The sequence below is a fragment of the Meriones unguiculatus genome, chromosome 7 (genome assembly GCF_030254825.1).
Source record: "Meriones unguiculatus strain TT.TT164.6M chromosome 7, Bangor_MerUng_6.1, whole genome shotgun sequence".
In the NCBI taxonomy this organism is placed as follows: Eukaryota; Metazoa; Chordata; class Mammalia; order Rodentia; family Muridae; genus Meriones; species Meriones unguiculatus.
The window spans coordinates 88,421,805-88,448,528 of record NC_083355.1 but is presented as its reverse complement, the minus strand read 5'-3'; the positions used below and the strand labels follow the sequence as shown (position 1 = coordinate 88,448,528).

At 43.3% G+C, this 26,724-nt stretch overlaps 1 pseudogene; it reads right to left on the bottom strand.

The window, feature by feature from the left end:
* Window positions 1-2,314: 2,314 nt before the first annotated feature.
* On the bottom strand, window positions 2,315-26,306 carry LOC132655446 (serpin A9-like; annotated as a pseudogene).
* Window positions 26,307-26,724: the final 418 nt, after the last annotated feature.

Genomic DNA, 26,724 nt, shown 5'->3' with positions numbered 1-26,724 from the left:
CTTATGGTCTGGCTCTTTGATCACCTCCACCTGAGGGGGGAGCAGCCTTACTAGCCCACAGAGGAAGACAAAGAAGCCAGTCTTGATGAGACTATGGTCAGATGGAAGGGGAGGAGGACTTCCTCTATCATTGTACTGGGGGAGGGGCATAGGAGAAGAAGAGGGACAGAGGGTGGGATTGGGAGGGGGTAGTGGAGGGGCTCAGCTGAGCTACAAAGTGAATAAACTGTAATTTATAAAAATAAAATAAAAAAAAGATGTGGCTTTTACTGATAGGAGCTGCTGTGGGCAAGGAGCTGTCTATTGCAGTCCTGGTAAACTGACAAAGACTGAAATAACCATGCTCTGCCGTAGGGTGCACTGGAGTGCTGGCAGTGGTTGGCTGCTGTAGCTCATTTCTCAGGGCTCTCAAAGGAGTGGGAGTTGTATGCAAACCCAATGCCAGGTTGTGTGCTGACTGATACCCATGACCAAAGCACAGCCCTCCTCCAGGGTATCCTGAGCCTCAGTCTCCTGAAACATATGTCTGTACTCATTTTTGGACAAATTTCTGTCACTGGCTTTGTACATTATTAACAACAACAACAAAAAAATATGGGTTTGGCCCGAGTTCCTTCCTATATAGGGGCTCTGGGAAAGGGGAGCAGACCAAAATGGCATCCGTTACCATAAGTACAAATAATCAAGGTAAAACTGAAGGAACGGGAATGGTTCCAGAACTAGTTTCTCCTGAAACCTGCAAATTCCAGTTCACCTGAATCAGCATGGTAAAGTATCCTCTCTATTAGCTAGGAATAAGCCCTCCCCCCCACCCCCGGCTGAAGTGCCACAGTAGCCTGACATTAACAGGGCCAAGTTACATAGAGGGAGGTCATGTTACTGTGTCACCCTAAAGGAAAAGTGTTTCCTTTTCACTGGTCCCAAAGTCAAGGGATCCTGGCCTGTGGAGGAACAAGCCTAGTGCACCTATTCTGTCCAATGACTTTGCTGACAGCTTCGATTGGGCCAGACAAATTGAAGTAGTTGGGCCAGAGTGAACTTGGCTAGCCCCATGGCATAGGAGCCCCTGTGATGACCATCTGGAGCCATCCACAGAGCATGGTCCTATGACTGAGGATGAAGATGGGGGACACGGAGTAAGTAGAATGAGGCCTTGTAGGCCTATGTGCTTGAGACCCAGAGATGCTCACACTGCTCACTGGGGTAGATGCTGCTTCTAAGAGCTGTGTGAGCCCCTCTCCTGAACACCTGGGCAGGCCAGAAACCTCCAGGAGCAGGTTGGGTTCCTGTTCCTGCTCCTTGGAGGAAGGGCTTGGTCGTGTGGCTACTTGCTTTAACTGAATAACTCTCTCACGGGGGTGGGGTGGGGTGTTTGATGTGTATCCCTCCATATAAAGAAAGGCTCATATATGACAACATAGAGAACAAGGTTCAGGAAGCCTATAAAAGTTACAACATTTGTAAGCTTCTCCCTGACCTACCAGCTGCTCCCTGACCACAGGAAAGCAATTAGCCATAGCTAGGAAAGGAACCTCTCTTCTGTGGGGTTTCCTGCAAGTTGTACAGGGAAGTCCAAGGATACAGCTATCATGAATTGTCTCCCATGCTGGGGGAAGGAGGGACTTTTCAGTGAAGTGAGTCATCCACACCCTGTAAGTAACCACCAGTAGACTCACTGGGTCCCCAAGCTAGACTTGAGTGCAGTGATATCATTGGTACCCTGAATGCAGTGAGTAGGTGTTTATATCTCTTGAGGAAAAGTCATACAACAGTCTTCACCAGCAATCTCCTCTAGCCATTCTCAGGCAATCCAAGGCAAGATGGAGGGGCCAGTCATGGTGACGTAACATGCTGGGATGAGAAGGGATGTGATCCTGCTTTGATGAAACCTAGAGATGCTGAAGTTGGCAGCTGGCTCCTGAAACAGCAGCTCTGGGGGTTTGTGACGGTCCCATTGGCAATGGGAGAGAGCCCACATTGGCAAAGGACAGAGTGAGAGGCTAGAGAACACAGGCACTTGGTGGACTTTGGTGGATCTTTGAGCTTGAGACCCTCCAGGTTTCCAGATATGATAGATGTTTTTGAGAGCAGAAGGTTCCAGGACCAGAGTTTGAGGTCTTAGCCATAGCTCTCTGCCCACAATCTATTTGCGTGGATGGAGGGGACATCAAGACACACAACTCACTCGGGGCCTAAAAAGACAGAAAAACCACAGAGTCGAGGATTTGCAGTAGCACTCAGGCATGGGCTGGGCCAGCCTGTGTTTAATGCCACTTGCGGGGAACAGGGGCCAGTCTGGAAAAAGGGAAGATGGCTTCGGAAAATGGTGATTATTGTGTGGGATTCACCACTTTTCCCACAAAGAATGGGCTCTGGGTGTGTTTATCACATATTATGACAGCAAATGGTCTCTCAAAGCTCATGTCAGGGGGCACAGACATGGGGATGGCTTCTAAAACTGTGGCTCCTGCAGTTTCGGTCCCTCTCTCATTGAGGGTCAGCACGGTCTTGTGCACAGCCTATGGAGAGAGAAGCAGAGAGCAGCTGGAGGTGGTGTGATGGCCACTTCTGGCTGGGGACTCATCCAGGGAGGACTTCACTAGGGGATAGGTTTCCATCCATGTCCCCCTGCTCTTCCACCCTTTCCATGGTGATCACCTTGGGGCCCTCACTGTCTCTTAGTCTTTGCCTGCCTTGGTCCATCCTTTCCATTCTCCCTTCCTGATTCCATCTCTGATGGCCTTGAATGCAGCCCATAGTTGCGCAAGAATGGGAACATCATGTCCTCTGCACAAGTGTCCCCTTCCCAGTGTGTAACTATGAGTATGTTGTGATGAGGGTTCCGAAGATGATCTTCAACGTCCAGACTCTTAAGAACATCCTGCTCATTCTGGACTGCCTTTAGTTTCTCTGAACCAGTGGCCTGGTTGGCTGAGCTCATAATTCCAAACTGGCAGTTCACAAGTAGCTCTAAAAATAAGGGATGGTAGATTCCAGGACACTATCTGGGGTCCCCAGAGGCCTAAATCTGTATGTGAATATATATAAACTGAGTCCAACAATGATGAGACTAAAGGATTGGGGTAGCATTTCAGGGAAGGCCTCATAATTCCATCTGCATAAGAAGACACTCCCAGCTGACATCTGACCACATCAAGCAAATCCTGAAAGTCCTCAGAAAGAGCTCAGCCTGGACCCTGTCTGCAGCCTTGTGCCTGAGCTACCTTGACACCCTGTGCTGCCCTACAGACACCTAGGACATCAGAACAACACCATGGTCCAGATAATTTCACCTTGTTGAGTGTCAGGGGAGCTTCAGTTGTGATTCCAGAGAGATCGGCCCCATTGCTGAAGACCTGGGTGATGCCCAGTGGACTTAGGACTTTCTTCAAGTTATAGGTCCCATAGATGGACAGTTTGGGGAGGTGCACATTGGCTGTGGTGGGCAGGAAAGAGTCAAAGTTAAAGGAGTTCCATGGGACTTGTAGGTTCGGCTGAGACCCAACCAGTTGTGGAATTGTTGCTGGCTGGTTCTTACCTTGAACATGCTGCTACCCACAGCAGCAGCACCTGAAAGTGTACTCATGTGCTTTCATTTTACCTGGTCCCCACCTAGCATTAGGGAACTTGAAATCAGTGGGAATTCAAAGTTCAAGCTCCTGGAAGCCCCTAAAGTGCCACCTCCTCTGAGAAGCCCTCCAGGCAAATTCAGGGAATTCACATGAAACCGTTCCTCACTGTGTCCTACTGCTTTTAGCCAATTCCTTCTCTTGGGCCAAGGAATCCCAGGGTAGATAGGTCAATGCAGCAGGATGACATTTCCCTAACCCTCCCGTGGTGAAGGTGAAGCTCTCAGTTTCTACAGGACAAGAAAAGGCTCGATAGGGTCTTACCAAATCTGCCACGCATCCTGGTCTCAACCTTGTCTTGTTTCCCACACTTTTATGGGTCTTGGGCCTAAGCAGAGGCCTGCTGGAAGTAGCGTCTGCCCACACCTAACCTCAGGCCTGCTGGAAATTCCATGTGGCTCATGGTTCTTCATCCAACAGACAGCAGAGCCTAGTCTCAGAGTGCACAGGCTCTCTGACCTGTGGAACTCACTGTAGGACTGCTGGGACCTGGAGACTTGTAAGCCACACTGAGGAGACACACTGGAACAGGGCCTTCTCCAAACTTGCCTGGGAACCTGTATTGCAGTTCTTCCTTGCTCAAGGTGTTTCACGAAGCTCTCCTGTAATCCCCTAGAAACTTCCCACCTGATCTCTACCCTCAGCTGTGGCCAGTTTTTTTTTTACACTTTATTCACTTTGTATCCCCCCAAAAGGCCCTCCCTCCTCCCCTCCAGTTCCTACCCTCCCTCCCCCTTCTTCATGCATTCCCCTCCCCAAGTCCACTGATAGGGGAGGTCCTCCTCTCTTTTCTTCTGATCTTAGTGTATCAGATCACATCAGTAGTGGCTGCATTGTCATCTTCTGTGGCCTGGTAAGACTGCTCCCCCCTCAGGGGGAGGTGATCAAAGAGCAGGCTAATCAGTTCATGTCAGAGGCAGTCCCTGTTCCCATTACTATATAACCCACTTGGACACTAAACTGCCATGGATTACATCTGTGCAGGGGTTCTAGGTTATCTCCATGCCTGGTACTTGGTTGGAGTATGGGTCTCTCGGAAGACCCCTGTGTTCAAATCTTCTGGTTCTGTTGCTCTCCTTGTGGGGTTTTATGTCCTCTCCATAACCTACTATTTCCCACTTCTTACATAAGATTCCATGCACTCTTCCCAACAGTTGGTCATAAAGTCTCAGCATCTGCTTTGATAGTCTGAAGGGCAGAGCCTTTCAGAGGCCCTCTGCGGCAGGTTCCTAGGTTGTTTACTGCTTTCTTCTTCTTCTGATGTCCATCCGCTTTGTCTTTTGGGATAGGGATTGAGCATTTTAGTCAGGGTCCTCTCTCTTGATTAGTTTCTTTAGATGTACAGATTTTCGTAGGTTTATCCTATAAGTCTATATGAGTGAGTATATACCGTGTGTGTCTTTCTGCTTCTGGGACAGCTCACTCAGGATGATCCTTTCCAGGCCCCACCATTTACCTGTAAATTTCATGATTTCCTTATTTCTCATTGCAGAGTAATACTCCATTGTGTAGAGTATTGTGCAGATGACATGATAGTATGCGTGAGTGATCCCAAAAACTCTCCCAGGGAACTCCTACAGCTGATAAACACCTTCAGCAAAGTGGCCGGATACGAAATTAACTAAAAAAAAAAAAAAAATCAGTAGCACTCCTGTATACAAAAGACAAAAGGACTGAGAAAGAAATTAGGGAAACAACACCCTTCACAATAAGCCACAAAGGCCTTAAAGTACCTTTGTGTAACCACAATTTCTGCATCCATTCTTCAGTTGAGGGGCATCTGGGCTGTTTCCAGCTTCTGGCTATTACAAAAAAGGCTGATACAACCATGGTTGAGCAAATGTTTTTTGTGTACTTGAGCCTCTTTTCGATAAATGCCTAGGAGTGGTATGGTTGGATCTTGAGGAAACGCTATTCCTATTTGTCTGAGAAAGTGCCAAACTGATTTCCAGAGTAGTTGTACAAGTTTACATTTCCACCAGCAGTGGAGGAGGGTTCCCCTTTCTCCACAACCTCTCCAACATGTATTGTCACTTGAGTTTTTCATCTTAGCCATTCTGATGGGTGTAAGGTGAAATCTCAGGGTTGTTTTGATTTGCATTTCCCTGATGGCTAATGAGGTTGAGCATTTCTTTAAGTGTTTTTCTGTCATTCAATATTCCTCTATAGAGAATTCTCTGTTTAGCTCTTTTCCCCATTTTTTAATTGGATTACTTGGTTTGCTGCTTTTCAGCTTCTTTAGTTCTTTATATATGCTAGATATTAGCCCTCTGCCAGATAAAGGGTTAGTGAAAATTCTTTCCCAATCTTTAGGCAGTTGTTTTGTTTTGATGACTGTGTTCTTTGCTTTACAGAAGCTTTTCAGTTTCATGAGGTCCCATTTATTGATTGTTGCTCTTAGAGCCTGTGCTGTTGGTGTTCTGTTCAGGAAGTTGTCCCCTGTGCCAATAAGTTCTAGGGCCTTCCCCACTTTTTCTTCTGATAGATTTAATGTGTCTAGTTTTATGTTAAGGTCTTTGATCCACTTGGACTTCAGTTTTGTGCAGGGTGATAAGTATGGATTTATTTGCATTTTTCTACATGTACACATCCAGTTGGACCAGCACCATTTGTTGAAGATGCTATCTTCTATCTTCTTTCCATTGTATGGTTTTGGCATTTTTGTCAAAGATCAGGTGACTATAAGTGTGTGGGTTTATTTCTGGGTCTCCTGTTCAGTTCCATTGATCCACCATTCTGTTTCTATGCCAGTACCATTCAGTTTTTATTCCTGTTGCTCTATAGCACAGCTTAAGATCAGGGATGGAGATACCTCCAGAAGATCTTTTATTGTAGAGAATTGTTTTAGCAATTCTGGGTTTCTTGTTATTCCATATGAAGTTGAGAATTTTTCTTTCCAGGTCTGTAAAGAATTGTGTTGGTAATTTGATGGGCATTGCATTGAATCTGTAGATTGCTTTTGGTAAGATGGCCATTTTTACTATGTTAATCCTGCCAAGCCATGAGCATGTAGATCTTTCCGTCTTCTCATATCTTCTTCTAATTCTTTCTTTAGAGACTTGAAATTTTTTTCATACAAGTCTGTGACTTGCTTGGTTAGGGTTACACAAAGGTACTTTATGGCCTTTGTGGCTTATTGTGAAGGGTGTTGTTTCCCTAATTTCTTTTTCAGTCCTTTTGTCTTTTGTATACAGGAGTGCTACTGATTTTTTTTTTTTTTTTTTAGTTAATTTCGTATCCGGCCACTTTGCTGAAGGTGTTTATCAGCTGTAGGAGTTCCCTGGGAGAGTTTTTGGGATCACTCACGCATACTATCATATCATCTGCAAATAGTGATAATTTGACTTCTTCCTTTCCAATTCGTATCCCCTTGACCTCCTTCAACTGTCTTATTGCTCTAGCAAGGACTTCCAACACTATGTTGAAGAGATATGGAGAGAGTGGACAGCCTTGTCTTGTCCCTGATTTCAGTGGGATCGCTTTAAGTTTCTCTCCTTTTAGTTTGATGTTGAATATAGGCTTGTTGTATATTGCCTTTACTATGTTTAGATATGTGCCTTGTATCCCTGATCTCTCCAATACTTTAAACGTGAATGGATGTTGGATTTTGTCAAATGCTTTTTCAGCATCTAGGGAGATTATCATGTGTTTTTTTTTCTTTCAGTTTGTTAATATGGTGGATCACATCGATGGATTTCCGTATATTGAACCATCCCTGCATACCTGGGATGAAGCCTACTTGGTCATAGTGGATAATATTCTTGATGTGTTCTTGTATTCGGTTTGCAAGTATTTTGTTGAGTATTTTAGCATCAATGTTCATAAGGGAGATTGGCCTGAAATTCTCTTTCTTTGTTGAGTCTTTGTGAGGTTTAGGTACCAAGGTGACTGTGGTTTCATAGAATGAGTTTGGTAATGTTTCTTCTGTTTCTATCTTGTGAAATAGTTCGAAGAGAATTGGAGTTAGCTCTTCTTTGAAGGTCTGGTAGAATTCTGTGCTGAAACCATCTTGTGCTGGGCTTTTTTTTTTTGGATGGGAGACTTTTGATGACAGCTTCTATTTCCTTGGGGGATATAGGACTATTTAATTGATTTACCTGGTCCTGATTCAGCTTTGGTAAGTCAAATCAATCAAGAAAATTGTCCATTTCATTTTGATTTTCAAATTTGTGGCATACAGACTTTTGAAGTAAGTCCTAATGGTTGTTTGGATTTCCTCAGTGTCTGTAGTTATGTCCCCCTTTTCATTTCTGATTTTGTTGATTTGGGTGGTGTCTCTCTGCGTTTTAGTTAGCTTGGCTAAGGGTTTGTCTATCTTGTTGATTTTCTCAAAGAATCAGCTCTTGGTTTCATTGATTCTTTGAATTGTTTTATTTGTTTCTAATTGATTGATTTCAGCCCTGAGTTTGATTATTTCCAACCATCTACTCCTTTTTGGTGTGTCTGATTCTTCTTTTTCTAGGGTTTTTAAATGAGCCATTAACTTGCTTGAATGCACTGTCTCGAATTTCTTTTTGAAGGCACTTAGTGCTATGAACTTTCCTCTTAGCACTGCCTTCATTGTGTCCCACAAGTTTGGGTATGTTGTGTCTTCATTTTCATTGAGTTCTAGGAAGACTTTAATTTCTTTCTTTATTTCTTCCCTGACCCAGCTGTCATTTAGTAACAAGTTTTTTAGGTTCCATGTGTGTGTAGGCTTTTGCTATTTCTGTTGTTGTTAAGGTCCAACTTTATTCCATGGTGATCAGACAGGATAAAAGGGATTATTTCAATCTTCTTGTATCTGTTGAGGCTTGCTTTGTGACCATCTATATGGTCTATTTTGGAGAAGGTTTCATGAGGTGCTGAGAAAAAGGTAAATTCTTTTGTGTTTGGGTGTAAGGTTCTGTAAATGTCTGTTAGGTCCATTTGATTCATGACCTCTGTTAGAGACATTGTTTCTTTGTTTAATTTCTGTTTTGTTGATCTGCCCTTTGTTGAGGGTGGGGTGTTGAAGTCTCCCACTATTAATGTGTGGGGACCTATATGTGGTTTGAGTTTTATCAATGTTTCTTTTACAAATGTGGGTGCTCTTGTATTTGGGGCATAGATGTTCAGGATTGTGATGTCTTCCTGGTGGAATTTTCTCTTGATGAGTATGAAGTGTCCTTCCCCATCTCTTTTGATTAATTTTGGTTGAAAGTCTATTTTATCAGATATTAGAATGGCTACTCCTGCTTGCTTCTTGGGTCCATTTGCTTGGAAGGTTGTCTTCCCACCCTTTACCCTCAGGTAATGTCTATCTTTGTGCCTTAAGTGTGTTTCTTGCATGCAACAGATTGCTGGGTTTTGTTTACGTATCAATTCTGTTAGTCTGTGTCTTTTTATTGGAGAGTTGAGTCCATTGATGTGGAGAGAGATGAATGACCAGTGGCTCTTAGATCCTTTGATTTTGATGTTGGTTGTGGTCATAATGCTTTGTGCTTGGTTGCTTTTTGTTTTACTGTAGTAAGGTTAATTATTTCCTTTGTTTTCTTGAAAGTAGCTAATTTTCTTGGGTTGTATTTTCCCTTCCACTCTCTTCTGTCATGCTGGATTTGTGTGTAGGTATTGTTGAAATTTGTTTTTGTGGTTGAATAACTTGTTTTCTCCATCTATGAGGACTGAGAGTTTTGCTGGCTATAGTAGCCTGGGCTGACATCTGTGTTCTCTTAGGGTCTGCATGATATCTGTCCAGGCCCTTCTGGCTTTCATAGTCTCTGTTCAAAAGTCAGGTGTGATTCTTATAGGTTTCCCATTATATGTTACTTGGCCTTTTTCCCTTGCAGCTTTTAGTATTTTTTCTTTGTTCTGTATACTTATTGTTTTGATTATTATGTGGCAGGACGATTTTCTTTTCTGGTCAAAATTTTTCAGTGTTCTAAAGGCCTCTTGTATTCTTATTGGCTTCTCCTTTAACTTGGGGAAATTTTCTTCAATGATTTTGTTGAAAATATTTTCTGGGTCTTGGAGAAGGGAATCTTCTTTTTCCTGTATTCCTGTCATTCTTAGGTTTTGTCTTTTCATATTGTCTTGGATTTCTTGAATGGTCTGTTTCAGGAATTTTTTGGATTTAACATTTTCTTTGACAGATACACCGATTTCTTCCATTGTATCTTCTACACCTGAAATTCTTTCTTCCATCTCTTGTAATCTGTTGGTTATGCTTACCTCTGTAGTTCCTGTTTTCTTCCCTAGATTCTTCCTCTCCATTATTTCCTCCATTTGTGTTTTCTTTAATTTTTCCAATTCTATCTTCAGATCTTTAGTTGTTTTGTTTACTTCCTTAACCTGTCTGATTGTATTTTTCTGTTTTTCTTTTAGTTCCTTCAACTCTGTTTCTTTTATTTCTTTTGGTGATTTAATTATTTCTTTTCTGAAGGCCACAAACTGTTTGGCTGCATCTTCCCATACTTCTTCATGGATGGCCATAATCTGCTTGTCTTTAACTTCCTCCATTTCTTTATGGATAGGCATGATTTGTTTGTTTTTATCTTCTTCTAATTCTTTACATACTTTATTTGTTTCCTCTATTATCCTCTTCAACAGCATAGATGTAAGGTCATCTTCTTGATTTTCTATTAAGTTGGGTTGTCCAGGGCTGCTCACCCCTGGATGGCTGGGTTCTGGAGATGCCATATTGCTCTGTCTTTTGTTTTTTGAGCTTTTACACTGACTTCTAGCCATTGGGCTGTTTTAGGTGTTGGCTGTTAGTTTTTGTGCTTCCAGGAGTCCTGAGGTAGGGAGAATCTTCTTGGCCAGAAGATGATTTTTCCTGAAGGAGACCTCCTCTGCTTTTTGGGTATGGTCACTGTATGGCAAGTGTTTCTCAGGAATTGCCACTGTTCACCTCAGGTGTATAGACCTGAATAGTAGTTGTGGTCTTTGTTAGTCAGGAGGGCTCTCCTCTCACCCATAGAAGTTCTCAAGACAGCTGCCCTGCTGTTTGGTTTCTCCTTCTGAATTTAGTGAGCTGTTGTTGTTGTTACACTGTTTTCCCAGGTACAGCCTTCTTGAAGATCCTGCTGATTCCCTAGCTGTGGGGTTTTCTCCCAACAGGGAAACTCAGTCTGGTATCCTGGGGTGCACAGTTCTGTTCGGGAAGGTGAGAGGAGCGCCCAGCAAGTCTCTGGGCCAGAGGCTGAGTGCCTTGCTCTGGGCCTGGAGAATGTGCGCCTAGGTTGAGTTGGCGCCTGGAGGCGCCACTCTGGTTTGGAGGCTGTGCACTCTCTCTAGGCTGGCAACTGAGAGCTCCTCTCTGGTCTGGACGCTGGGCGCCTCACTCTGGGCTGGAAGCTGTGTGTCCCTGTCTGGGATGGTGGCTGTGGGCGCCGCTCTAGTCCAGACGCTGTGCACCCGGATATGGGATGGCAGCTGAGGGCACTGCTTTGGCCCAGAGGCTTTACGCTCTGATCTGGGCTGGCAGTGTGTGTCCCCTTCTGGGCCAGAGGCTGTGCATTCCTCTTTGAGCTGGCAACTAAGGGCCCTGCTCTGGGTTGGAAGTTTGGCACCTCACTTTGGGCCAGAGGCTGTGTGTCCCGGTCCTGGATGGCGGCTGTGTGCCAATCTCGAGTGATGGGTGCTCCTGCGGTCCCTAGGACCTTTATCAGTTATTGACTGGGTGACCTGAGGTCGGTCCCAATTAATTTCCACACCGTAGTCTTTCCTCTCATCTGGCAATCACGAACACTGGTGTTTTAGGTCCCTGGGTTCAGTCTCCTGGTCACCGTGCCAACATTGCTGTCCCGTTCCTCAGACACAGTGTCCTTCCGGCGCCACCATCTTCATTCTCTACCTGTGGCCATGGTTTGAGACAAGCCTTGATTCTCAGTTCAGCCACAACATGTGCTAGTACACTGATGTTCCAGCCCCAGGCTCTGGGTTAGAATATGCTGTATTCTCTGGGGATGGAAATCCCTTCAAAGCAGGGTCTGGCCTTTCTCTTCCCTCCTTAGTGCTGTCCTTCCCCAGACACTGCCTGGCACTATCTGAAGGGTTATTTTAGTCCAAGATTATGCACCTAACTGTGGCCCTGCAACAGAGGCCACCCCCCTACAAGAGCTTTCTGTTCTTTGGGACACTCAGGGGACAGCATCTGTCTGTGGACTCACCTTGTGTGCCTATTTAGCAGGAACTTGCAAATGTGTTCCTTGGTGAGCATTTGCTCCAGGTGCTGCATCTTGCCCTCATCAGGCAGGATGAAGATGGCAGTGGTGTTGCCCAGGTAATTTAACAGCAGCACCCATCTGGACAGAGTGTCCCAGTGATGCACATCAAACATGCCCAGGCAGTTCATAATGGGCACCTTCACCATGGTGGACTTGTCCACATGGAAGTCAGCTTCCCCAGTGAGCTTTGGCTTGAATGGCTTCTCCCACTTGCCTGCCGAGGGGGCACATGAGAGGAGATCTTAGCCAGTGAAGTGGTGACCCCAGCCTCTTGGTTTTTCATGTGCACAGGGGGCCAACTACAAGCCTTTCAGGCTGCCCAGAGACTTTGGTGAGGATAACTCAGGTCTAGAATAGGACTCAGAATTTCCACATAACAGATGCTGACAGCTACCATCCCTATTGTGCCCAGAGAACATTTTAAACAATTGTTATATACTCACAGAAAGGTAACGGGTTATAAATGGAAATCTTGACAGCGATTTTTTTGGTAGCTTCTTATCAGAGGCAGCATGCTCACTGGTAACTGGGAGTTCAGCTATCACTAAGGACAAACATTTTGAGCACCTCAAATCCTTTTCTATCCACGGGTTCAATGCAGATGTTCACCTGCTGTATAAGACCACCACCATCTGCCAGGAGCCAAGGTCAGCTAGTGGAAAGTTACCAACAGCTGCAACAAGGTCATGGGTGAGAGATTTATGTTTCCAGAACTTATGAGACATCTGTTCGTCAGGCTAGACATTTTGAGATATCTTATCTGACATTCTTGTAGTATCTCTTTCAGTAAACATTCTTGCGGTATTTTGCATCATCAAGCACCCTGTTATCTTTTGTAAACTAATTTGCTGACACATTTTCCCTTCCTGCCTTCTCCCTATAAAGTTGTGTGAAAATTTTCAAATAAATGAGAGCTAGATCAGATGATAGACTTGCTCTCATTCTTCGTGTCTCTTGTCTTCACCCTATTCATTTTGCCCCTCCTTAGGAACTGGTTGAACTCCTGCTGGATGGGGCATCTTGGCACCCAACAAGAATCTGAGGCACAGGGAGTGAATTGAACGTCATTCTTTGTGCCCCCCCTTCATAGGATCTCATGCTTCCACAGGGGAAGTGATTGAAGATCATGCATTGAGCTCTCCACAGAGCCGCCCATCTGTGAGTCTGATCCATTGAGGTAAATCAGAACGATGAATTATGGGACAAGAACGAGTAAGCATGACTTATTCTTACAGGGTCTCAAGGAGTCCCTCAAGACATGAGGAGTGAGGGTCAAGAAAAAGGAATCTCACAAGCTAAAGAGTTACTTGAAAAATTAGAGCAGCCAAACAGGCAGGAAAAAAAAAAAAGTACTTCTAAGGTTATTTCAAATGTTCATAAAGGAGCTCAAACAAATTTGTATAATTTGAGAGCAGAAAATAATTTAAGAGACAAGCTCTAGATAATGAGTATAAAATAGAGTCAGAAAAAAAAGCTGCCAGGTCTCATAATTCAGACTGGCCTCCTGCACGCTCTGCCCCAGTGGCTTTCCCTGCTATGTGTGGGTGGCACAGGATCACTGCAGGAAGAGATAACTGTTCTCTGAGAGAAATTTTAATGTCTGGTTTTGACTTTTGAAATTATCAGTATGCTTTATGATTTCACTCCTAAAGAGGATGCTTTAATATTACAAAAACAGGTTTTAAAAAATATTTAAATGTTTAAAAAGCAGGTACTTCAGTTGTTTTTTGTCTTTGTCTCTGTGTTTTGTTTTTGTCTGCTGGCTGTCTGTTTTGGTTTTTGGTTTTGGTTTGCTCTCGAGGTCTGGGGAAACTTGGAGAGTTTCCAATCTGGTCAAGAAAAACTGGGGGATGCTCCAATTCCTGGGGAAGGTGCCTATAAAGACTCTACTCCTTTTGGGACCAGGAGAGAGGGTCACTGGGACCATATACTGTGTGAAAAGAGGGCTGCTAGAGCCCCCTCTCCATCTGGAAGCTGTGGAGCAGGCCCATGAGGGGTCTACTCCTTCTGGACTTGTGTCTGGTAGGGGCCGGTCAAGTCCTGGTATCTGGGTATTGTGGTTACTCCAAGGTGACAATGTAGGATTTCTATGTTCCTTAGCTTTGTCTCTATGTGTTTATGTGTTTATCTGTAGACTTGAACTGACGATATTTTAAAATCTGACTGATGATATTAATATTTTTGGACATGAGACAGTTTAAATCAACACCTCTGAGTTTGGTCCTGGACCATCAGAGTTAAATTATCAGGTATTTTAAAATAATAACCCTTGGACAGTCTAACAAAAAACTTGAAAACAGTTTCTCAACCCTTTGGGGGGGGGGTCAAAAGACCTTGGTATTTATTTTATTAATTTTACAAAGTAAAACCAAGCCATGCTGTTTAAGCCAATTAAACAAAAACTGTAGTTTTACAATATATCATGTAAAAAAAAAAACCTATAAAATATCTTGTTCTTCATTTAAAAAGGCTGAAGATTCTTCAATGCAAAATGTTTGTTTATGCTCTTTACAGGAAAAAAAGTCTACAGCTCCATGTTAGCCCAGGGTTATGCAGGGTTATATTCAGATCATTGTTAACCATTATATAAAATATATGTCTGGCTGCCAGTACCTAAATAAATGATTTAATGTTGTTTCTTTCTGGCCTATAGATTTGGTATGGCCAGAATAGTTCATTTTTGCTGAGGGCTGCAGGCTAAATTTAGTTCTCTGTTTAATACTAAATCAAACGTTTGTCCTTTAATTTTTTGCTGTTAAGTTTTAATACAACATGATAGAATTAATAAGATTTGCTAGCCCCTTTATAAATTATATTTAATTAAAAGTTTTGCATTGATTTTAGTTTAAAAAGAACAGATTTAAAGTTATGTTAAAGATTATAGTTGAGTACAAGATTGAGTTTTACCTAGTCTCTTTGTTTAGGTTTTTTTTTTTTTTTAAGGTTAAATTTAAATGGGTAACCATAAAGTTTGCCTATATAGATCTACCTAAAATTTGGTTCTAAAACATATATTCAAAAAATATGCCAAAATTAGAGAGTATAACATCCTGTTTTATAGGATGCAGTTTAGAGCAGATGATAAAGGTAGACAAAGAGCAACTCAAATATGCTGCCTCTCAGACTTTCCAGATATCTGATAAATATAGCATTTTAACATATGTAAGCTTATCATGACAGAGTCCAACCTGTTGAGCTACAAGAATTCAAATTAATTCAGTTTTTATAGGTGCAACCTATAGTTTTTCCATTTAAAACAAAACTTAGCCCAACTGTTGATACTTTAATGGTATTTAGTGATGATTCATTATCTGGTGTTGCTGCCTATGCTTATGAAAGAAAAACAATGTCTTTTCAAGTGTCTAGCACATCTGCACAAATAGCAGAGTTATCTGCAATATTGGCTATGTTTCAAAGTTTTAATAAGCAATCTTTGAACATTTTTACAGATAGTGCATATGTAGCTCAGTCTTTGCCTAGGTTAGAGACTGCAGGTCAAATTCAGACATCGTCTCCTGCTGAAATTTCATTTTTAAAAATTCAAAATTTGATACAAGAAAAAAATTTCCTTTTTTTTATAGGATATTTGAGGGCTCATTTTAATTTGCCAGGACCTCTGTCTGAAGGAAATGCATTGGCAGATAAAGCCACCAAAGTTTATTGCTTACAATTAAAAAGAGCCCAGGATGCCCATAACATGTATCATCTTAATAGTCAAACCTTGAGACTTAAATATGGGTTGACTAAGGAACAGGCCCATAGTATAGTCAAGGCTTGCAGTACTTGTCCTCAATTTCAGCCTGTTCTTCATTTGGGAGTCAATCTTAAAGGACTGATTCCAAATCAGATTTGGCAAATGGCTATTACTCATATTCCTGAATTTGGAAAATTAAAATATGTACATGTTTGCATTTATACCTATTCTGGATTTATTTTTGCCACTCCTCAAACAGGAGAAGCTGCAAAAAAAAAATGTTATTGCTCATTGTCTATAGGCTTTTAATGTTCTAGGAGTTCCTAAGCAATTTAAAAACTGACAATGGAACAGGATATACTAGCAAAACTTTTAAAAGATTTTGTCAACAGTTTCAAGTTTCTCATATAACTGGAATACCTTACAATCCTCAAGGACAAGGCATGCTAGAGCATGCCCACTGAATAATTAAGATTTACTTGCAAAAAAAACAAAGAAGGGGGAGCCACTCCCCTGGACACCTAAGAATCATCTTAATCATGTTCTTTTCATTATGAAGTTTTAAAAAATTTGGATAAGTATGGTAAATCTTCAGCAGATAGATTTTGGCATACAGAAACAAACAAACAAACAACAAAACAACAACAACAAAAAACTTTTGCTAAAGTGAAGTGGAGGAATCCTTTAACAAATCAATGGCATGGACCTCACCCTCTACTCATATGGGGACGAGGATCTGTCTGTGTTTTTTCGCAGGAAAATGATGCAGATTGATGGCTACTGGAATGCCTGGTGTGACAAATGGATGAGGAGTTTTCTCCTGACAATGATAATGATGTCAAAGAAGACCTCTCCAGTCAAGATGACTGCTTATGTGCTGCCCTCAAGGAAGAATGTTGTTTTTACATGGACTATTGTGGGGTTGTGAAAGACTGCATGGCTAAAGTTAGAGAGGGCTTAGAAAGGAGAAAAAGACAGAGAGAACAAGAGGAAAGTTGGTTTCATAATTGGTTTTCAACCTCTCCCTGGCTTACCACTCTCTTCCTTTCAATCTTTGGACCCACAGTAGGCTTCCTTCTCTTCATATCTTTTGGCGCATGGGCCATTAAAAGACTTACTAGCTTTGTAAAACAGCAAATTGACTCCCTGGCATCTAAACCCATACAAGTTCATTATCACAGACTTGATTTGGCTGACTGAGGCTTATCTGAGCCCAAGGAAGACTGGTAATAGTCTATCACATGGGTCTTGATTGTTTGCATTTGGCTCTCATGAGAACAGAATGAAACTCAGATAAATGCTTGCCTGATGTGGCATGGGCACCACAGGGGTATAGGACAAGGTACCGAGGGGGAAGGAACCAATTGCCCACTTCTGAGTTCCCCAAGAAGCAAACCTGATTGCATAGAGGTTGGTGTCTGATTACCCCTAACCACAACCTGCTGAGGATGCCCTCAGGTGTTGATGGGGTCTTCCTGTCCTCCCTAAAAAAGACACCCAAAAAGGCCTGCAAAACACCTTGTGAGGATCAGGTCACTATTTCCCCCCTTTGGTTAAATGCCTACTGTCTTCAAAAGATCTCATATTCATAACCTACATGCTAGCCTCTTAAATTATTTGAGAAAGGGGGGAGATACCAGGAGCCAAGGCCAGCTAGTAGAAAGTTACCAACAGCTGCAACAAGGTCGTGGGTGAGAGATTTATGTTTACAGAAGTTATGAGACATCTGTTCGTCAGGCTAGACATTTTGAGATATCTTAGCTGACATTCTTGTAGTATCTCTTTTAGTAAACATTCTTGTGGTATTCTGCATCATAATCAAGCACCCTGTTATCTTTTGTAAACTATTTTGCTGGCACATTTTCCCTTCCTGCCTTCTCCCTATATAGTTGTGTAAAAAATTTCAAATAAATGAGAGCTGGATCAGATTATAGACTTGCTCTCATTCTTTGTGTCTCTTGTCTCCACCCATTCTTTTTGCCTCTCCTTAGGAATCCGTTGAACTCCTGCTCGATGGGACACATCTAAGGTACAAAGGACACCTTCCCGGGAAGTGCCTGCCATACATCTGCTTGAGGATTCATTCATAGCTGGGAAGGAAAAGATGCTGGACGCCCATTTGCTCTTCCCCTGCAGGTGTGTGGCAACGATGTTGCTTTCTAAGAGTAGATCTGCCTTTCAAAGAAGTCCAGATTATTTGCTTGAAGAAGAATTATGAGTATCCATGAGTCAGATTGTAGTGGCCCAGGCCTGGCAACCTTGGGGCTTGGCTTTTCCTTTAGCCAATAAACACCTCCCCCTACACAGCCTGTCACCTTCTCAGGAAGATGAGAGCTCTTTGTAATCTGTCTCTTCCAGCATGGACTGTCTTACAAACATCCCCATCCACTCAATTCAGAAACCTGCAGGAAGTGTGTCTTTGTAATCCTGGAAAAGTCAGCATTTGCGTTAAAGGCATCTCAGATCCCCATTTTGGGCAAGATAGTTTCCAGGCTGTAGGAAGCAGAAATGGAAAATTTGGGGATGAACACTTTGATCTACCTATGGAGAATGGAAAAGGAAAAGATGGGGTTAAAATATCTCCATTTCTGCTTCCATGTGACATTTTTGGAGAGTCTGCTTTCTCTAGCACTGCTAGTGACTTTCCAGAGGAGTCCCCAGATCCTCGCCCCAAAGCACCAGCCTGCTATGTTAAGGAGCCTCCCACCAGAGAAAGTCCATCTCTGGGGATGAGGAAGATGTCAAGGAAATCATGCAAAGAGACCAGAAAGAAATAATCTGTATCATTGGATTAATGTCCTCATACTCTCCATTGCTTCTACAGAGCTAACATTGCTGTTCCCTGGAGTTTATTAGGCATTTCATACCTCCCAGTCACTCCCTACCACTTTCTAAATAGTAAGGCTGCTTCAGCAACCTCTTATTTCAGTGATGCAGTAACACTGTGACCCTCATTCTGCAAGTGAACACCAGGACTTCAGTTGGTTGGCTTGCTTACTTGCACAAAACTAATTTCATGGAACTCAATATCACCTTGCCGTCCAGAGTGAACTCTCCCCTGGGGCGTAACAGCTTTGCGTGTGCAGCCTTGGGTGATTCACTGTGGTGGTATGAATGAGAAATGTCCTCCACAGGCCCAGGCATAAGAACACTTGGGCAATTGGCGTCGTGCTTAGAAAGTTTATCAGGAAGTACAGCCTTGCTGGAGGAAATACACCACTGTGGGGTGGGCTTCGAGCATTTAAAGCTTTGCCTCTCTGTGATTGGTAGTGGGTCCCATGAGAGGGGATATCCAAAGGCTCCAATTACTGTTTGGGGTTTCCTTTTGTGAGGCTCAAGGGGAGGGAGAGCTGAATTACTAAGGGTGGTTCTCTGTTGTGATTGATGGGTGAGTAGAGAGTAGACTTCATGCTTAAGGTTGAAGATATAATCCCTGAGCACCCTGCACCTGTCGCCATGCCTACCATTTGCTGCCATGGCTCCCCACCAAGATAAACTGTTATCCCTCTGCAACCTTAAGTCAAAGTATTCTTTCTTCCTCAAGTTGCCTTTCGTCATTGTGTTTTGTCACGGTGACAGAAAAGTAACTAACACATCCACTTACCCTCAAGGAGCCTGTTTCCATCCGTGGAGACGGAAGGAAAAGATTGTTGTTGACACTGTTGTACTAGGTGATGGCGACATTCGTATGGTGCTGCTTGCACACATTACCACACTCACCATCCCACAGGCAGTAGAGACACACGGGACTTACACCTGAATGGCTGCTTACACATACCAGCCCTCCACCAACCCATCTTTGGATGAACAGCTCCTAGCAAAGGGAGAGCAGTGCCTACCTTTTCTGGAGTGAGAGGCTCTAATTTCTCAGCCTCCTGGCTGACAGACTCTTCTCCAGCTGCCACATCTTGCCCTTGCCCTTGCCAGGGAGGATGAAGAAAGCCACGGCATCGCCCCTGTAGTCCATCTGCAGCATGGTGCAGCCCAGCTCTCTGTCCACTACGAAAGCAAACAACTCTGTCTGGTGCATCATGGGGACAGGCACAGTGCCACCCTTGCTCAGGAGGAATGGGAAGCTCTTGTTTCTGTTTGCAGCGCTGAAGGGCTGTGTCCAGTTGGCTAGCATGGAGAAAAATGAGAGGGCTTAGGTCAGTGCAAAAGAAGAGGGGGCTTTACATCCCTGCATCCTGCCAGACAAAGACAGGCAGAGCAGGGAGATAAGGACCTCTGGAAACTCGAGTCTCCAAAAACACAACCATGACTAACATTGTGAGGCCCAGACTTAAATCCCCATACCCACTCACGTACACACACACACACACACACACACACACACACACACACACTCACACACACACTCACATACATACCACACACACACATATAACAATACATTCCACATACACACCATACCACAAACACCCCATACTATACAAACACCCTATACACCACATCATACCACACCATACACTCCGTCCACACACACACATGCACACATGAACACAAAGACGGAAACACATGCACCACACACATCCACACCACACCCATATATACATAACAAATACACCCTTTATACCATACACATATACATACCACATATCACACACAGAAATCCACACACAAATATACTCCATATACCACACCCCCACATAACACACATGCACTTGCATACACACAAATATACCACACACCTCTGCTCACACACACTGTCACATACACTATGAAGGTACCTCAAAACATCAACAGCCACAGACTCATTCATCCCCAAAGAATTGCCTTTGTCTGATCTGCTTCCTGAAATACCAAAACAATGACTTATAAAAGCCGTCAGTATCTAATCTGACTTGGAGCTCGGCCAAGGCAAATATCAGTTCCCTGGGGACATTTGCCAAGACAGTGGCAGGCGGAACTCTGAAACACCTCAGGCAGCACTTAACAGTTGAGATGCCACTAACCACAGAGATTAAGAGGACTAACCGAGAGGAGAGGAGGAAGGTCCTGTCAGTTAAATGATAAGAGTAAATCCTTCTATATAACCACCTTTCCCTAGACATGGTGCCAGTCAGCTGTGGTGACACAAGCAGAGGTCATTCAAGACGTATGGCCGAATCTTTATGCCAATGGCCAACTCTGTGACACCCTTACTGGCACTAGTCTCTTCTTTTAGTCTCCAGCTCAGCAGTGACTAGAAGTATTGTAGACTGCATTAGCGCAAACAGTGGGAGAGGAACAGAACTGGGGGGAGGGGTGCTTTCAATGTCTCATTCTCCCCAAAACTGTCTCGGTGTGACTTGCATGGGCTCTCCAAAGACCCCCCTCACACAACTGATTGAGGCATCCTTGGTGCCTAATGCCCTTTCCCTGGGGGTGTGGGAGTGTATTTCAAATTCAGTTACAGACAACGGTCCTCACTTCTTGGCTGTCTGAAGGGGGGATAACAGATAAGACAACAGAGATATAAACAAATAGATGTCTAAAGAATCAAGTGTGTACAGGAGGTTTGGAAACTTCCAGCATATCTCAGACACAAAGAGGCCCCACAGATGAGTAAAGCTATAGGCAGCTTGGGAAATATCTGGGCATTTCAGACTTCTTGCTGCCAGCTGGTCTTGGGGTGTGCAAACAGAAAATGAAGGGTGAGTCAAAATTAGAGACTGCTTTTCCTTATAGACAAAATTATAGACAATTTAGCCATAGAGATGGCAAGTTACAATATGTCTCCAGCATCCTATGCAAAGACTGGGAGATCTTCCAGCCAAAAAGACATCTGCGACTTTTCAGAATTCATCCAGAAGAAGCAGGAAACAATTACCACAATGACCACAAAGGACAAACCCTCTAGATGGGGGGAATTAACTTACATTATTTACAATGTTGGGCTGAAAACATACAAATGGGCTAGAGAGATGGCTCTGAGGTTAAGAGCACTCACTCCTCCTTCAGAGGACCCAGTTCGGCTCCCAAATTACATCCGCCTGCAGCTCCAGTTCCAGGAGATCCAATGTCCTCTTCTGGACTCTATAGGCAACTTACACTGTGTATAAATACTTATCACAAGGTACACACGTGCGTACACATAACTAAAAATAAATAATAAAATATTTTAAAGAAAACAAACAAAAAACCAAGTATAAAAAGAAACAAGAAAGTATACCCGATCTTTAAGGGGTGGGGAGCAGTTAATAAAAGTTTCGCTATGGAAAAGAAGAGATGGCCTCAAAGCAGGTGTTCTGAACATGCTCCAAGAGCTAAAGGAAACTCTATTTAAGTAAGCATCTACCTGCAATGAGAGAAATGATTTGAAGTCATCATGTATAGTCTAGAGTTGAAAAATCACGGAAATGAAGATGTCACTAGAAAGACTCGACAGCAGATTAGAGCTTACGGAAGATGCTAACCACTGAGCTAGAAAATGTGGTGGTTACGTCTGTAATATGAGGAACACTGAGAAAGAAGATGGAGGAAAATGAACAACACACCAAACACCTGTGATACACCATCAAGCACAGCAATCCACACACCACGGGACTCCCAAAAGGAGACGAGAGGAAGAAATAAAGAGACAGTGGTTATGGGAAGAAGTAACATTTAGACGTTCCCAACACTCAGTTTATAAGAACCTTCTGATACAGTTAGCAAGTTCCATACTTAGACATACCATAATCAGTCAAAAGGCAAAGAAAAAACTTCCCGAGAAATGTCACAATTCAGGTGGCTTCAGTAAGGTTAACAGATAGATGATTTTCTTACCAGAAAATATAAGGATTGAACAGTGGTTGGATGAAACAAAAACAAATGATATTTTACCAGTGTTACTGGAACCTCTCAGATTGGAACAAGACAGTAACATGGATTCATACAAATAATAGACCTTTGCTAAGGAAATTATGCTGTTAAACATGAAAAACAATGTAAGTATTTTGGAGGTGGCTATGGTGGTACACACTTATAATTCCAGCACTTGTGGGCAGAGGCAGGAGGATCACTGCAAGTTCAAGGCCAGTTTGATAAAGAATGCAAATTCTTGATTGAAGAGTGAGACCTTCAAGCTTTAGAAACACAGAAGAAATCTAAAGCAGGAGAGCATGAGGTTTTTCTGTTATGTTATCTTCAGGGAAAAGGCATCCTGTAAAGTGATTATGAGGCTGGAGAGATGGCTCAGCTGTTAAGAACACTGATTACTCCTGCAGAGGACCCAACTTCCATCCCAGCACATACGTGACAGCTCACAACTGAATATAACTTCAGTTCTGGGGGATCTGACACCCACTTCTGGCTTCTACAGGCATGGCACACATGTGGCCTACATACATAGAGACAAAACACTCATATGCATAAATAACTTGATCATAACATAATTAAAACAAAATAAATTGATCATAACAAATCTGTATTGGTGGGCATGCATGTGTAGAAATATATGGTAATGATATCAAAGTGACATGAGTAAATGTAACTACTGAGAAAAATGTTTATAACTGTTGGAATAATGATTGATATTAACACAAACTACATTACAATGACATGTTCATTGTAATCCCCATGTTAACAACTAAAGTGATGATGAAAGAAAAAGGAATTAAAAACTAGGAAATTTTCAAGTAGAAAATATTTTGACACACTAGATGGCAATATGGAGACATCGAGGCAGAAAAGCACACAGAATATACAGAAAATATAGTGAAATGACACCCGTATACCATATCAATATGAATACATGCAGCTCTGTAGCTAAAAGTGGAGACCGAGAGAACCAACTTAAAATTGTACTGTCCAGGGATATAGTATTTATAGAGACAATAAGCCCAAGGAAAGATGGTAAACGCCATTAGTCATTAGGGAATACAGAGGAAAACGATAATGATAATGAGTTACCACTGCCCAGCACCATGGCTGTCATCACAAAGACAGACAATAAGAAATACTAGGGATGGTGAAATGGCTCAGTCGATGAAGATGCTGCCAGCCAAACCTGGTAACATGAGTTCAATCTCTGGTGATGTAAGAACAGAACCAGTTCTGTATGTTGTCTTATGAAATAGACACACACACAAATAAACTGAAATTTAGAAAAAAAAATATTGAGAATATGAAAAAGACTGGATGCCTGTGGGCATAGCTCCTAACTCCTTAACAGTTGAGAATGGATTATCACGTGGGCCAGCAGTCTCTCTCCTGGGTGCCCATTCGAAAGGCTCAAAATTACATCTACACAAAATGCACGTTCACTAAATGTTCACAAGAACCTTCAGAGTAGTGAAAGTAGCATCAGTCCCAATACCCATAATCTGACACACAGATGTACTGACTGTTGCATAGTCAACATAACAGTATTTGTTTCAGCTATAGTGAGTGAGGGCAGGAAGTTAGCTCCTGTGTTTGGATCTGTGCCTGCAAAGAGCAAGGTCCTGGCTTCTATTCCCAGTGGCAAATAAGTAATAAGAACAAAGACTAGAAAATAAAGGGAAAGTGCAGAAAAGAGAAAATGACTGAGTGGGGTGCCAGACAATACAGATGAAACTTGAGCACACCTATTGTTTCATTTACTTTATTAGAAATGTCTAAATAGGCAAGTTGCAGAGACATAGAGCCTCCAGGGGGAAGGACAGGAGTGGGGGAAAGCTCCTTTTCTTGGGGGGGGTGTTCTTCTGAGGAGGAAAATGTGTTGTGAAATTACAGAAAGCAGCTGAAATCTGTCATTTTAACTTTAGAATAGTGTCCTTTTAATTCACTGTCCTTGTGAACAGCAAAGGATGAGAGCGGTGGCTCTCAACCTTCCTAACGCTGCGACCTTTAACACAGTTCCTCATGTTGTGGTGAGTTCCAACTGTAAGATTATTTTGCTGCCACTTCATGGATTTTGCTACCGTTACAAATTGTAATGTAAATATCTGATATACAGGATATCTAATATGCAAACCCAGAGGAAGTGTCATGACCCAGAGGTTGAGAACCACTGCTCAAGACAGAGATATGTGATAGCCACCAGCTTGTCTATACTTCCAACCCAGCACAGCTTTGGTGAAGATGTCAGCGACCAAAGGCACTGACTTATGGTCTTATGCTGTGTGCATGAACTTTCATTCTAAATAAACCTGTTTTCCTGTGTTTGGAGGATGTGTGGGTAAAGGGCTAGATAAATGGGTGGATTGAATTGGGAAATAGAGAAATGGGTGTGTGGATGAAAGGATGGATGAACTGGTGGTTGGGTAAATGGGAGGATGGATGGAGGGAAAAAAGCACAATAGAAAGGCAGGAGAGGAGGGAGGGGACCACAGCACAGTGGCACATACAGCTCTGAAGACTCGGCTTCAGGCACAGCCCTGTGAGGCTGTGTGTGCTCAGTGATCGGCCAGCCAAGCGGCATAGCCTAGCACAGAATGGGCACTTAGTCCTTGGCAGATCTTGTACAGGAACACACTTAGGACTGTGGAACAAGAGAGGGGCAGAGGTAGAAGCCATGCTCAGAGCCATGTAGCTTCAATGCTGATGCTCACTGGGCTCCAGAGTGGTGCCACTTGTTACAATGTCCTTATGTACAGTAAAAGTCTAGACATATGTGAGGGACAAACCAGCTTGGGCACACTTTCCAAACCTTTGAAACTGTTCTCACCATTGGGATGGTTTTATAAACTGACCAGTCAGGGACCCTTGTGTCACTGCTATGGAGTTTGCTGGGGAAAGTCAGACAGCTGCTGGTGGCCAATTGCAAGCTCTTTTCTCTTAAAGAGTCCCAGAGGATGTTTTGGGAGGCTACCTGGCTGAGTGCATCGTCAGCCAGACCTCTAGGATAGGCCCTTGGTTCATGCTAACACAGAGATGAACAAGGCCCCGTGTTAACTAATGAATGGCAGCTGGAGAGAAGGAGTAGAAGACAATTAAGGGTGTACAGGTAGCTACTTGCAAAGCTGAGGAGAACTCAGGCACACCCTGCTGTCTAGGGCTTGTTTTACACACCTGTTTCCTTGACTACACAACACCAAAAAAAAAATGTAAATCAAGGGTGTGTTGGGGTTGTGTCTCTGTTGGTAGCAAATCCCTGGGTTCACTCCCCACTGCATCAATAGGGTGTGGCGAACACACCTATAATCCCAGCTCTAAGGAGGTGGAGGCAGGAGAATCAAAAGTTCAAGGTCATCTTCAGCTACATAGCATGATGGAGACCCTCTTGGAATACATAAGACCCTGACTCAAGAAACAACAAACACTCATGTAAATAAAGAAGGAAGGAGAGAGGGCAAAAAGAAATGAAGGGAAGAGAAAAACATCCTCACCTTTAAAGAAGATGTGGTTCACCAGGACCATGGCTGTCTGAGAGTCAAGGTCTTGGATGACATCCCCCACCTTCCCTCTGGTCTCCTTCTCCACATAACTGTTGATCCTGGCCTGAGAGGTGACAGTGTTTGAGAAGTCTTCAGAAAAGACATTTGTTCCATAAAGCCTCTTGGCCCTGCGCAGAACACCGGCCTGCAGCTGCAGCTCCTTCCTCATGAAGAGGACACTGCCCACCCACAAGTCCCGGTCTTTGTGGCACACATTCAGCGATCGGACCAGTTGCTCGAAGCCCAGGTGGATGGTGGGCTCTGGCATGTGCATGAGGTTGAAGCTAAGGCTCTGGAGGATTTGCCTCTTGGTGGCTGAGCGGGCTCCCAGGGACAGCATGGCCAGGGAAGTAGAGATACTCACAGGAGAAAAAAGGACATTCTGACCTGGCTTTCCTGCACCAGCCTCCATGGAGGCTGGTGTGAGCCTCTCAGCTATCTTACAAAGTCACTGCTGTGTATGTTCTGATCCTACAGTGAGCAATAGGGCCTCATGAGGGCGTGGTTGTGTAACTTGGCACAGTCACAGGCAAGGTTGTATGCTAACTGCAATGCCACTCAGTGTTCCAGCCCAACCTCCAGGGTTTTTGCTGTTTCTTATTCCTCCATTTATGCCTTAAACCATAGGGAAAGTGAAAGCATGTTGCCTTACAAACAGGAGGACCAAAATCCCGATTCTTTTTTTTTTTTTTTTTTTGCAAAACACATGAGGGTCTCTTTATTGAAAATTACAAGCTGCAGCTCGGGCCTACACAGCACCCACCGCCAAAGCACCCAGGTTAGTGGGGTGATTTATAGATTCTGGTCCATCCCAGCATGCCCAAAGCAGGGGCAATTCCTGCCTGGCAAGCATCTATTGGTCAAGGTGCTACATTTTGAATCGATTGGCTATA